Below are 11,578 nucleotides of genomic sequence, written 5' to 3'. Positions count from 1 at the left end.
GGACACTACAGCAACTGAGCAGAGTGGGACACTCATGGACAACCCCCTATCACCCCCAGGGTAATCCAGCTGAGCGGTTCAACCGCACTGTGCTGCAGATGCTGAGGACCCTAGGTGAGAAACAAAAGGAAAGGTGGAAGGATTATCTTCCTCAGATTGTCCATGCATACAACTGTACGTGCCACGAAGCAACTGGGTACTCACCTTTCTTCTTGCTTTTTGGCCGACATCCACATTTACCTATAGATCTGCTATTCAGGATGACTACCAGTGAGCTACCATAAACAGCAAGAGGGTATGCTGAAAAGTGGGCAGAACGGATGACCAAAGCTTACCAGATAGCACCAGCAAACAGCAAAAAGTCGAGCACTTGTGGTAAGAAATACTATGATCAACACAGAAAAGGAGTAGTGTTGCAACCAGGAGATCGAGTGCTGGTACGAAACTTGAGTGAAAGGGGTGGTCCTGGAAAGTTACGTTTATATTGGGAAAACACTATCTATGTTGTGAAAGAACAGATCAATGACAGTCCAGTCTACAGGGTGGCCTCAGAAATGGATGGCAGCAAATCACGAGTCTTGCATCGCAATCTGTTGCATCTCATCAATGACCTCCCTGTTAACCTACCAGCGGCAGAAAGAGATACTAAGACATCACCAGAGAAGAGGAAACAACGAAAACCAGCTCACAGAGAGGTGGAACTGCTACCGAACAGTGAGACTGGTCCAGATGATGACGAAAGCTCCACCTACTATGAACTAAGATATAACCTGAGAAGTGGAAACGGAAAGAATGTTACACCAACCTGTGAAGCTACCTGTGTTCCCTTCAGGAATTCAGCTCCTGCTGAGTCCAGTCGAACAATTATCTATGGAGAACATGTGAGGGACGGAGGAACAAAGCACATGGAAAAGATATTCACAAAAGTAACAAGAGAACAAAGAGAGACTGAACCAGAACAGGGTGGTAGACACCAAAATGTTGAACCTAACAGTGACAATGAAGAGGGTGGACCTGCAAAAGTGAGAGAGTCAGAGATCAGCCATGTACCGGCCATGGGGAGTGAAAGTGAAGCTGAGTAGTTCCGTCCAGAAGAGTTACAAGTTGGGCCTGACCTGACCCCTGACCCTGATGAACAGACAATCAGAAGGTCCATTAGAGATAGGCGGCTAGCAACACTGTTTACTTAGAATACACTAGGTCAGCCTTCTCTACATTCATTAGTCAGTAGTGCAGACATTTATGAAACACCAAACATGGCACTTTGGGGCATGCAACCATTTCACCTGACACCTAACCCTTTTCCAGTGTCATATCACGTTCCATCTTCCTATGCTCCACACCCTTACACCATTCCAGTATTTCATAACAGGCCTATCTACATAGGTTAAGAGGCTAAGGAAAGGCACTTTGAGTTACGAATGTTTTGAGTAATGCTGAGTAAGAGTTTGAAGGTAAAATGTCAGGAGCCATTTTATTTTATGTTGGGGAGTGTGTGATGCCTACAAATGTATTGTCACAATTGTTAAGTTGTTTTGTGTATTTGAAGGATTTTTGCAATGGATTTAAGAAGTATTTTTGAGGGTGCAATTGCTTGATTATGCCACAATGAACCTAAATGTTCATTTATGTGAGCCCTAGTAGGGCTGCGCGATGCTTCCGCTTCTCAGACAGAGAACAGCCTGCTTAGCGATCACAATGATCTCCTGTGTCTGATTTTCCTGTACAAAACAGGACACAATATCTGTTCACAGGTTACTCATGGTTGAGGCCTGTAACATCATGGTGGAATAGACCCCAAGCACGGGATCAGACCATGAACCACTGTGCCTCATCAATACCAATTGTTTAAAAATAAATAAATAAATAAATAAAAACTATAAAAAATAAAATAATAACTAAATAAATAAGCTTTGCCTTGAAAAGTAGGTTTATTTCCAACCAATCAACAATAAGTAGACTTGACAATTTTCTATTTTCAATCTGATAAAGGAAGGCTTGTGTTACATTTAAATGTAATAGTTTGATTACCTCTTGCTGTTTAAATAATCTGGAAAGGAATGTAATTCACAGTATCAGTGGAATACAGACAGACAAAAAAAAAAATCAAATCCTCCCCGCTCCCTTTTTTTTTCCTCTTTGTTTTTTAAATTCCAGGCTTCCAAGCCACTTCAGATTTATTATAAATAAATCTTATTGCCCATATTGCCATCTTAAATTGATGAAGCAAATAAATAAATAAATAAATAAATAAATAAATAAAATCAAAAAGCACACAATACAACATAAAAATAATAATGCCCAAAATTAATAACCATCAAGGGAGGGGAAAAAATACTCTGAAGACAAAGACAAATACAAATACAAAAATCATGTGTCTTTATAGCAATTTCAGAATAGTCGCCTTCCGTATGGCACCGTCAGTAGTTTTTGAGCATTTTCAAGAGTACTAAAGAGAACAGACTTCAAAATTCACTTCTGTTTCCAATTAACTGAGGTCCAAAGTTTCCTTTTATGCTTTTTGTCAAACCAGGTAGTAATATGCTCCCAGTGTCTCACTACAACATTCACTTTTCCTGTGATAATGGAATGTATCCCTCTCCATTTTATAGCTTCCTTTCTAATATCTAGTTAAAACATTTCCACCATTCTAGGACTATTGGGAGTATGTGATAGAACATCAACCTTAAAAGCACAAAAGGCAATGCATGTATTTCTCTAAACAGGTAAAACCAGAAATGGTACCTTGAACATTCCCTGCCTCCATTTCTAAACATTTTTTTTTTACAATGAAAGAGGTACACGATGTACAAAATGTATTAACCAGTAGAAAACAATCAAATATAATATTGCATATGCTGGTTACAGTGGCATACCAATTACAAGGCACACGAATGTGAGAAAAAACAAACTGTGCATGAATGCTTGTTCAGTGGAATTGCAATAGATATTTGGGTCTGTTGTGTGCAAACACTTCCCTTTTAAGTTCATATCCACACAAAGTAGGCAATCTCATCCAAGATGGGAGGTAAATATCTCTCTCCTGCTTCCCTGGCTCAAGAACTGGTGCTACCAAAAGGTCATCCCCTATGAGAAACTGTGAATCAATCTTGTAGGCAGCTTCATCTGTAGCAATCCACCTCAGAGGGCAAATGATAGGATGTCTCTAATGTCCAACATTTCCCCAGCAAGTTCGAGCACTCGAGGAACCACCAGGGTCTCATGAAGCTTTGTAAACTTCCTAGCAATCTCTACCTCATCGTCATACAGCCATGGTGGGATTGAGAACTCCATAGCTACCATGAATGCTAACAGTTCCAGCCAGCGGATGCAGATCTCCTGGTCAGGGAGTCCCTGACTTCCTTCAGTGCGGTTTGGATAAGCGTTTCCACCGATCATGTCCGGGAGAACAAACTGGTTACCCAGAATTCTGACAGTTAGCACAGTAGGGATGATCGATCATGGTCAGTGATCCGGAAGAAGCAGGAGATGTTCTAGGATTGGTACCCACCACGCAGTTCATTGCTGTTGTTGAAGGGGATTGCCATCTCGCTGTAGTGGCGAGTGAATATGCTGGGATCATGCAGGGGCATGAAGGTTCTGAACTGCAAGGGAAGGTCGCTGGTCTCCCCAGCACTGCATATTTGTTCTTTAAAGCACAGAGGTGTGAGGCATACCACTCACAGGTTTCTGGATTGGTGAAATCCAAAATACCACCGATACCATTCCACCACCGGATCAAGGCAGGTAACTTGCCAGTAGGTTCTTGCACAAAAAGCCCTTTTTCCACTCCAACTCCAAAGTTAGTGGAGTTGTAGTTGACAAAGGGATGGGTCCAGAGGGTGACTTCAAACCTATCATTTCTAAGTTTCTGGAACATATGAGTTGCATTAGGGAACTTGACTGGATCAAACTCGAACTCTCCATAGCCTGTCATATATCGATCATCCAGCTCAAGATGTTAGCAGTTAAAGCCATGTGCTTGAATCTCAGATGCATAGGCCAGTAGCTTCTCTGGGTTCACGTCAGTCTTGTGGAAGGCCCATGTGGACCAAATCTAAAAACAGCCTCTGAAGGAACTTTATTGGGTTTGTTAAAATAACAATGAACCATGTGTGTATGCATGGAAGTAACATCATACCCAACACAAACACAGTAGCACAATTCAGCATGGACCGGCTGTGCAGGGTCTGGCTTATATGGACTGTTGTCATACCTTGCCTGGAATCACAGCATCTTGCTGTTCTCATCCCAGCCACGTGAAAAGGGACTGAGTCATTGATTTTGTGTCATGTTTCGTGACGTAACGGAGATAAGGTAGGATGCAATCGCAGTAGAACAGGTTTATTTAAGAGAGAGACAGGTAGACAAATCCAAAACGTGATCCACAAACATAATCCGGTAACATGCAAAGTTCAGGCGATCAGCAAACAGGCATAAAGGGGCGAGGCAGGAATCAAGGTCGCGGTCACGGAAATACAGGGTCAAGAAACATGAACAATAGCGTGGGACTGGTAGCAGAGAAACCAACGCGAACAAAACTAACGAACCTAAACATGAACCTAAACATGAACCATGAAACATGACATGAACTAAGACTATGGTTATCTATCGTGAGGACTCTAAACTAAATGACTAACTCATTCAATATTCCGCGCCGTGTGCTGGGAGGCGCGCGGTATATGTACAAACATAATCAGCCTCGTAATGGCTGACGGCTGAGGGCGATTCAGACACACATGAAACAATAGCCAATGACAGAACGGGGAGGAGACATAACAGAAACATAAACAAACGCACGTGTCGAAATGTCACGATTGTCCACAAGGGAAAAGCAGGTGCTCGTGCACCTGCTCGTGCACGCGCGCTCACATGCTCCACAGCGCGCTGCTTAAAGGGGAACTCGTGACAGAACCCCCCCCCAAGGACACTCCTCCCGGAGTGCCATGAAACATCCATCTCCATTGCGGCCCCGGCCCCCGGGGCAGAATGTCCTAAGCAGAGTCTGGAGACCGCATGGCTTTCTTGGCGAAACAAAAAAGCAGAGCGACGTACACGGCAGAGCAGGAAAGCAGAGCGACATCCTCGGCGGAGCAGGGAAGCAGAGCGACGTTCTCGGCGGAGCAGGTAGGCAGGGCGATGACCACAGCCGGGCTGACAGGCTGAGCGAAGTCCTTGGCGGAGCAGGAAAGCAGAGCGACGTCCTCGGCTGAACAGGGAAGCAGAGCGCTGTACTCAGCAGAGCAGGGAAACAGGACAACATACTCGTCGGAGCATGAAAGCGGAGCGACGTTCCCGGCTGAACAGGTAGGCAGAGCGACAACCACAGCTGGGCAGGCAGGCTGAGCGACGTCCTCGGCGGAGCATAAAGGCAGAGCGATGACCACAGCTGGGCAGGCAGGCTGAGCGACGTCCTCGGCGGAGCAGGAAAGCGGAGCGACGTCCTCGGCGGAGCAGAAAAGCGGAGCGACGTCCTCGGCGGAGCAGAAAAGCGGAGCGACGTCCTCAGCGGAGCAGAAAAGCAGAGCGACATTCACAGCAGGGCAGGCAGGCTGAGCGAAGTCCTCGGCGGAACATGAAGGCAGATCGAAGTCCTCGGCAGAGCAGGAAAGCGGAGCGACGTCCTCGGCAGACCAGGAAAGCGGAGCAACGTCCTCGGCGGAACAGGAAAGCGGAGCAACGTCCTCGGCGGAGCAGGGAAACAGAGCAACGTCCTCGGCAGTGCAGGAAAACAGAGCGACGTCCTCGGCAGAGAGAGACCTTCACAACAGAGCAGGAAAGCAGAGCGACGTCCTCGGCTGTGCATGAAGGCAGAGCGACATCCTCGGCTGAACAGGAAGGCAGAGCGACGTCCTCGGCTGAACAGGAAGGCAGAGCGACATCCACGGCTGAACAGGAAGGCAGAGCGATATCCACAGCTGAACAGGGAGGCTGGGCGACGACCTCAGCTGAACAGGAAGGCTGAGCGACGTCCACAGCTGAACAGGGAGGCTGAGTGATGTCCACAGCTGAACAGGGAGACTGAGCGACGTCCACAGCTGAGCAGGAAGGTTGCAGCTCTGGAGTTGATATCTCCTCGTAGATCTCAGGGTGGGGCTCTGAGATCACCAGGTGAACCCTGGGCATGGGCAGAACTTGGGCGGCCGTGTCGGTAGACTCGGGCGTGAGCAGAACTTGGCTCTGCGTGTCAGCAGACTTGGGCGTGAACAGAACTTGGCTGTGCGTGTCAGCAGACTCGGGCGTGAACAGAACTTGGCTGTGCGTGTCAGCAGACTCGGGCATGAGCAGAACTTGGCTGTGCGTGTCAGCAGACTCGGGCGTGAGCAGAACTTGGCTGTGCGTGTCAGCAGACTCAGGCGTGAGCAGAACTTGGGCGGCCGGGTCGGTAGACTTGGGCGTCGGCTGAACTTGGGCGGCCGGGTCGGTAGACTTGGGCTTGGGCTGCACTTGGTCAGCAGGTTTGGACTTGAGCATGACTTGGTTAGCAGGCTTGGACCTGAGCATGACTTGGTCAACTGGGTCAGCAGGCTTGGACGTGAACGGAACTTGGTCAGCGGGTTTGGACTTGAGCATGACTTGGTTAGCAGACTTGGACATGAGCATGACTTGGTCAGCAGGCTTGGACATGAGCATGACTTGGTCAGCAGGCTTGGACATGAGCATGACTTGGTCAACTGGGTCAGCAGGCTTGGACGTGAACACGCGCGCTCACATGCTCCACAGCGCGCTGCTTAAAGGGGAACTCATGACATTTTGATAGCAGTTGCACTGGAGGAGAGCCAATAGCACTCCAGGATGCCCCCAAAGTCTTGCTGAATCGAATTGATATCACTAGTAATTAAAGGTTTGGGTTCCTGGATTCCCATAAAAACAATTGGCCAGTGCTGGGACCTGGACTCTGTCCCTCCATACCAGTGATTGCCATTATAGGCCATGGCATGTTCTACAGCATGGTACACATCAGGCTCCTCCAAGCGCAAATGGTAACACATCACTGTGTCCTTGGGTCTCACAGTTTCAGTGAAGAAATTAAGCTTTCCTCCACTGGATTGGCTGTAACTAAGAATTGTACCTTCCTTGGAGCAAGAGTCCAGATCAAGGGAACCTGACCGGAGATAAGCAAGAAAGAAAAAAAAAAGATCACCATGACTTAAGGACTCAACTTATTCTAAACACACAGACTGCACTCAAATATGTAAAAGAATATACATTCTATTTTTGTTAGCATTAGCATTCAGGGTGGATTATTAGCGTTCGTATAATCACCACTGTGCTGTTCCCCCGCTTCAGTCAGAGCTAGTACCAAATGGGGTCACGTACCTGAATGCCATTCGGAAGATGATGGCTCCATTTTGGTTTGCAAATGACAAAGCCATCTTTGTTGAGGTCTAGCAGTTCAGTCTTCAGCAGATCTGCCTTGCGATGAGACATGGAATAATAGCACCAAGCTACCACAGCTGCAATGACTAGCACTGCCCCAAACAAGCTTGACGCGATCAGTCGATGTCCACCCCGATCCACTCTTTTCTTTGGTGGTGTGTATTCATGCATGCCACTAAGGTCAATATCCCCAACTGTCGCTGGTACAATTTGGTACATCCTTGCAATCTCCAGGAGACACTCTGTGCATTCACTAAAAAGCTTTTCTTAATCTGTCTGAGTGGATGTGCATGCATGTACTTCACATTACTTGCCAACATCTTTCTGTTTCACATTCAGAAATCAGTGTGTTTCTGGAAGAGACAAGAAACAGACATTAAACAAAGCAGAAGCTAATATTTACTCATTAGTAAATATTAATGTAACGTTTAATGTAATGTTTACTTTTTAGTAAATATGTATTAATGACATAAATAACAGCAACTCTGATAGTAGTGCCAAATTTAAAATAAGTATATATTAATGTACCTGCTATAACATACCAATCGTTTCTATAACACCACATTCACAAAGACTCGTAAGGTATACACACTAGAGAATATAAACCTAATAATAAACACATTATAATAACATGCTATTTAACAAAGAAAAAAAATATCATTAATTTGATGAAGCTTTCTGTAAGGAGAAATTTAATATTATTATATTTATCCATCCATCCATTCATCCATCTTCTACCGCTTACTCCTTTTCAGGGTCACGGGGAACCTGGAGCCTATCCCAGGAAGCATTGGGCACGAGGCAGGGTACACCCTGGACAGGGTGCCAGTCCATCGCAGGGCACAATCACATACACACTCACACACCCATTCATACACTACGAACATTTTAGACATGCCAATCAGCCTACACATCAGGTGGTACCTCTGCATCACACCACATCGTCATGGATTATTTTCCTATAACAGCATGCCTAGTTGTGTTTTATATCCTTACATACTGTTCAAAACCATAGATCATTTTAACATAAAAAAAAAAAAAAACCTGACATCACTTTAAGTGAAACACTTTAAATCAAATACGTAGAAGGAAACTCCTGACCAGGTCTAAAGCTTTTATTTACAAAAGCTTTCTAGTAGCAGAATGGACTTTGGGGCATTAATTGAGCACCATTGTTTCTAACACAGTCCCATGATGGAGCCTCAATGATTTTATAGACCTGTGACACAAAACACTCTCATGCAGACTGAAAGATCACTGAGAAACTGCTTCAGAAACTGCTCTCAATGTTAACGGGTCATTATAGAGTCCATAAATAAAAGTACATGGGGATTTGTGGTAAGATTGCTGTGCAGTAATGGGAGGAGTTTTCACCACTTTCAAGCTACTCAGCAAAGAAAATGCTTGTGTCAGCAATTTCTCTAGCCACAAGGGTCCTTATTTTTGAAACCGCTCATTCGAGACCGAGATAAACGGTGTTTATATACGGGCTCGTGTAGTAGCATAAACAAAAGGAAATTTGAGACACTGCAACAACCCATAGACTTTACAACTAACAAGCAAACACTTCATAGCAAAATGATTTATTTGTACAGTTTATTTCCGGACACAAGTTGTGATTAAAATCAATACAAGTCACATAAAAAGTGTATTAGCAGTCAGGGTCATGGTTGAGGTATGGGTTAGGTTAATCTTAAGGCTAAGTAGACAGCACTATTATGGTGAGGAGGAGACTGAACAATAACTTGATAGTTGCAAGAAACATCTGATGTCTCTGTGGGATAAAGCAACGAAATAGCTAATCAGTGCACATACAGGATTATCGCTGAGGTTTTTTTTTTGTGCGATTGTTGTGGCCAAAAATGCTTGATTTTGCTGCAACTTGTTTAAAAATTTGCGATGCATCTTGCAGAGAAGGAAATTTGCGATGCAACTACTTGAAATTGTTTTGCACGGTCTTTCGCTGTGATGCTTCTTCGTAAACAAGACCTTTCAGTTGTACTCATGTTCGAAGCACATGAATTGAAGACGACTTTGACCGAATGCACGTTGTGATGACATCACACATCTTGGCCCAAATTTCTTAATTTCTGCGATCGTAAAATACCGGAGGGGCTCAAGTATACGTATATCTGGTCATTTGGCTCGCATCTAAACGCTCAAATCCTTTTCATTCTGAAGTTAATTGGCAATTTTTGATGAATCAGCCAAAACGAATCATTTGGCACACAAACACACATGGATCATGAGAGGTGGATTGTGGATAGTCCAGTGTAGTCCAGATTAAATAAACTGTTTTAGCAATCTGTGAGCTGACCCAACCTTTCAAAAACAATAACAACTCAAAAGTAGCTACAGAAACCAGGCAGTCTATGAAGACACTTCTTAGGCCATGGCAGACCAAGGATATGGTCCTGGCTCCTACGCCAATGTAAAATTAAACATCTTAAGGCCATACATAATAGACCAGAATAACCGTCTACCTGTCTATTCTCAATCATCCAAGGTGTCGACTCCTGACATCCTGGTTTCAAACAATTCTCATGAGATTGAGGTGAACAGAAGTCACGTGGTCCTCGCCAGATAAGCAGTAAAGGGTCTTTCTCTTTCTTTGTATCACCATTAGGCTACTTGCATGATATTTTGAACTCTTCACACACATTTTGAAGTAACTCTGTGAAAATAATCTGTTCTACTTTAGTCGTCATGTTCAACCACAATGATCACAATGGTACAAAGTTGCCATTTTCACCGGAGTGCATTTTGTCAGGAGATTGATACAAACAAGTTAATCGGATTTGGGTCAGGTTTTACATGTAAACTGACTGGAGAAGTGTGTGTGTGGGGGGGGGGGGGCGGGGGGTCAGATCTGTGTCAAAATATCCTAAATGTGCATTGTGCAAGGCCTACAATGCAAATGCAGACTTATCCAGGTTTTATTTTCATTTCAGACATTTTAATGACAGCGGAAGGAGACAACAACAACAAACATTTCACACCAGTTAATATCTCTGACTTATACCGCTGTACAAACATTCAGTTAGTGTTAAATAATAAAGAAAAGTCTCTCCAGCCTCCGCAACCGGCCAAAACACAGCTGTAACCATTTAAATCGCCATTAACACAAACTTTACTTGTAGAGTCAGCACTTAATATTTATGTGTAAACTCATGCAGTATGTCTATGGTCTGTGAGTGAGCCTGTTTCACGAGTCTCGGCAAGTTTCAAAAACATCATGTGACTTTTGAAGTTGTTTCCGGGTGCATTGTGGGAATGGTAGTGTCTAAAACGATTTACATTTACCCTATAAAATCTTGAAAATGTGCAGGTTGATGTCCATTACGCAGCTGCACAAATATCTGAACGAGGGACCCCTCGTAGGGCTGTCCATGAAGTAGACACACTCCTGGTTGAGTGACTTCGAACCTGAGGAGGGATTTCGGAGGCCCCTGCCCTTATAGGCATAAACGATAGCCTCTACAATCCATTTTGACAGACGCTGCTTGGACAAAGCATGACCTCGCCTATGCCCCATATGGCAGACAAACAGTGAATCTGAATGCTGGAATTCAGCAGTCGTTTGGATATAACACTTTAGTGCTCGCACTGGGCGCAACAGACTCGCACTCGACCCCTGCTCATTCTCCTGAGTTAGGGACTCAAAAGCTGACAGACTGAGGTGCTGGTTCGTATAAGACTAAGAAAAGGTCTTTGGGAGAAATGAAGTGATTGCCCCTGAGGATCCTGTCTAGGGAGGGCAGTATCATTGGTAGTGGAGGGAAAGCATGCAGCAGTCGATTTGGCCATGCATGGGCTAGCGCATCTTGGCCCAAGAGGCTTGTTGGTTCCCCCCTTGAAAACCAAAGGGGACAGGGTGTCGTCGACAGTGAGGCGAAAAGGTCCACCTCTGTCCTGCCATATCTGTGCCACATCGCTTGCGCTAATTCGGGGTGCAGCTTCCATTCACCAGGGTGGGAGCTGTGTCAGCCTAAGGGAACCCCCTGGGTAAAATATGCTCTCCTCCTCCATGGGCATAGGCACCTTAGGCAACTGGCAGTGACTCTGACCAGCTTGTGCCTGTGTTGAGTGGGATGCAAGCCAAGGTCATTCGGCCGGATCTGGAAAGGCCGTAATGAGAGAAGGCCCAAAGGGACCACCGATGACGCTGCTGTGAGAATACCTAGCAGTCTCAGAAATG

The 11,578-nt window shown here is 45.1% G+C and overlaps 1 pseudogene; it reads right to left on the bottom strand.

The window, feature by feature from the left end:
• Positions 1-2,867: 2,867 nt before the first annotated feature.
• On the bottom strand, positions 2,868-7,351 carry LOC128599292 (myogenesis-regulating glycosidase-like; annotated as a pseudogene).
• Between the last annotated feature and the right edge of the window lie 4,227 nt (positions 7,352-11,578).

This window comes from Ictalurus furcatus, chromosome 22 (genome assembly GCF_023375685.1).
Source record: "Ictalurus furcatus strain D&B chromosome 22, Billie_1.0, whole genome shotgun sequence".
In the NCBI taxonomy this organism is placed as follows: domain Eukaryota; kingdom Metazoa; phylum Chordata; class Actinopteri; order Siluriformes; family Ictaluridae; genus Ictalurus; species Ictalurus furcatus.
This window is presented reverse-complemented; position numbering and strand designations above follow the sequence as displayed.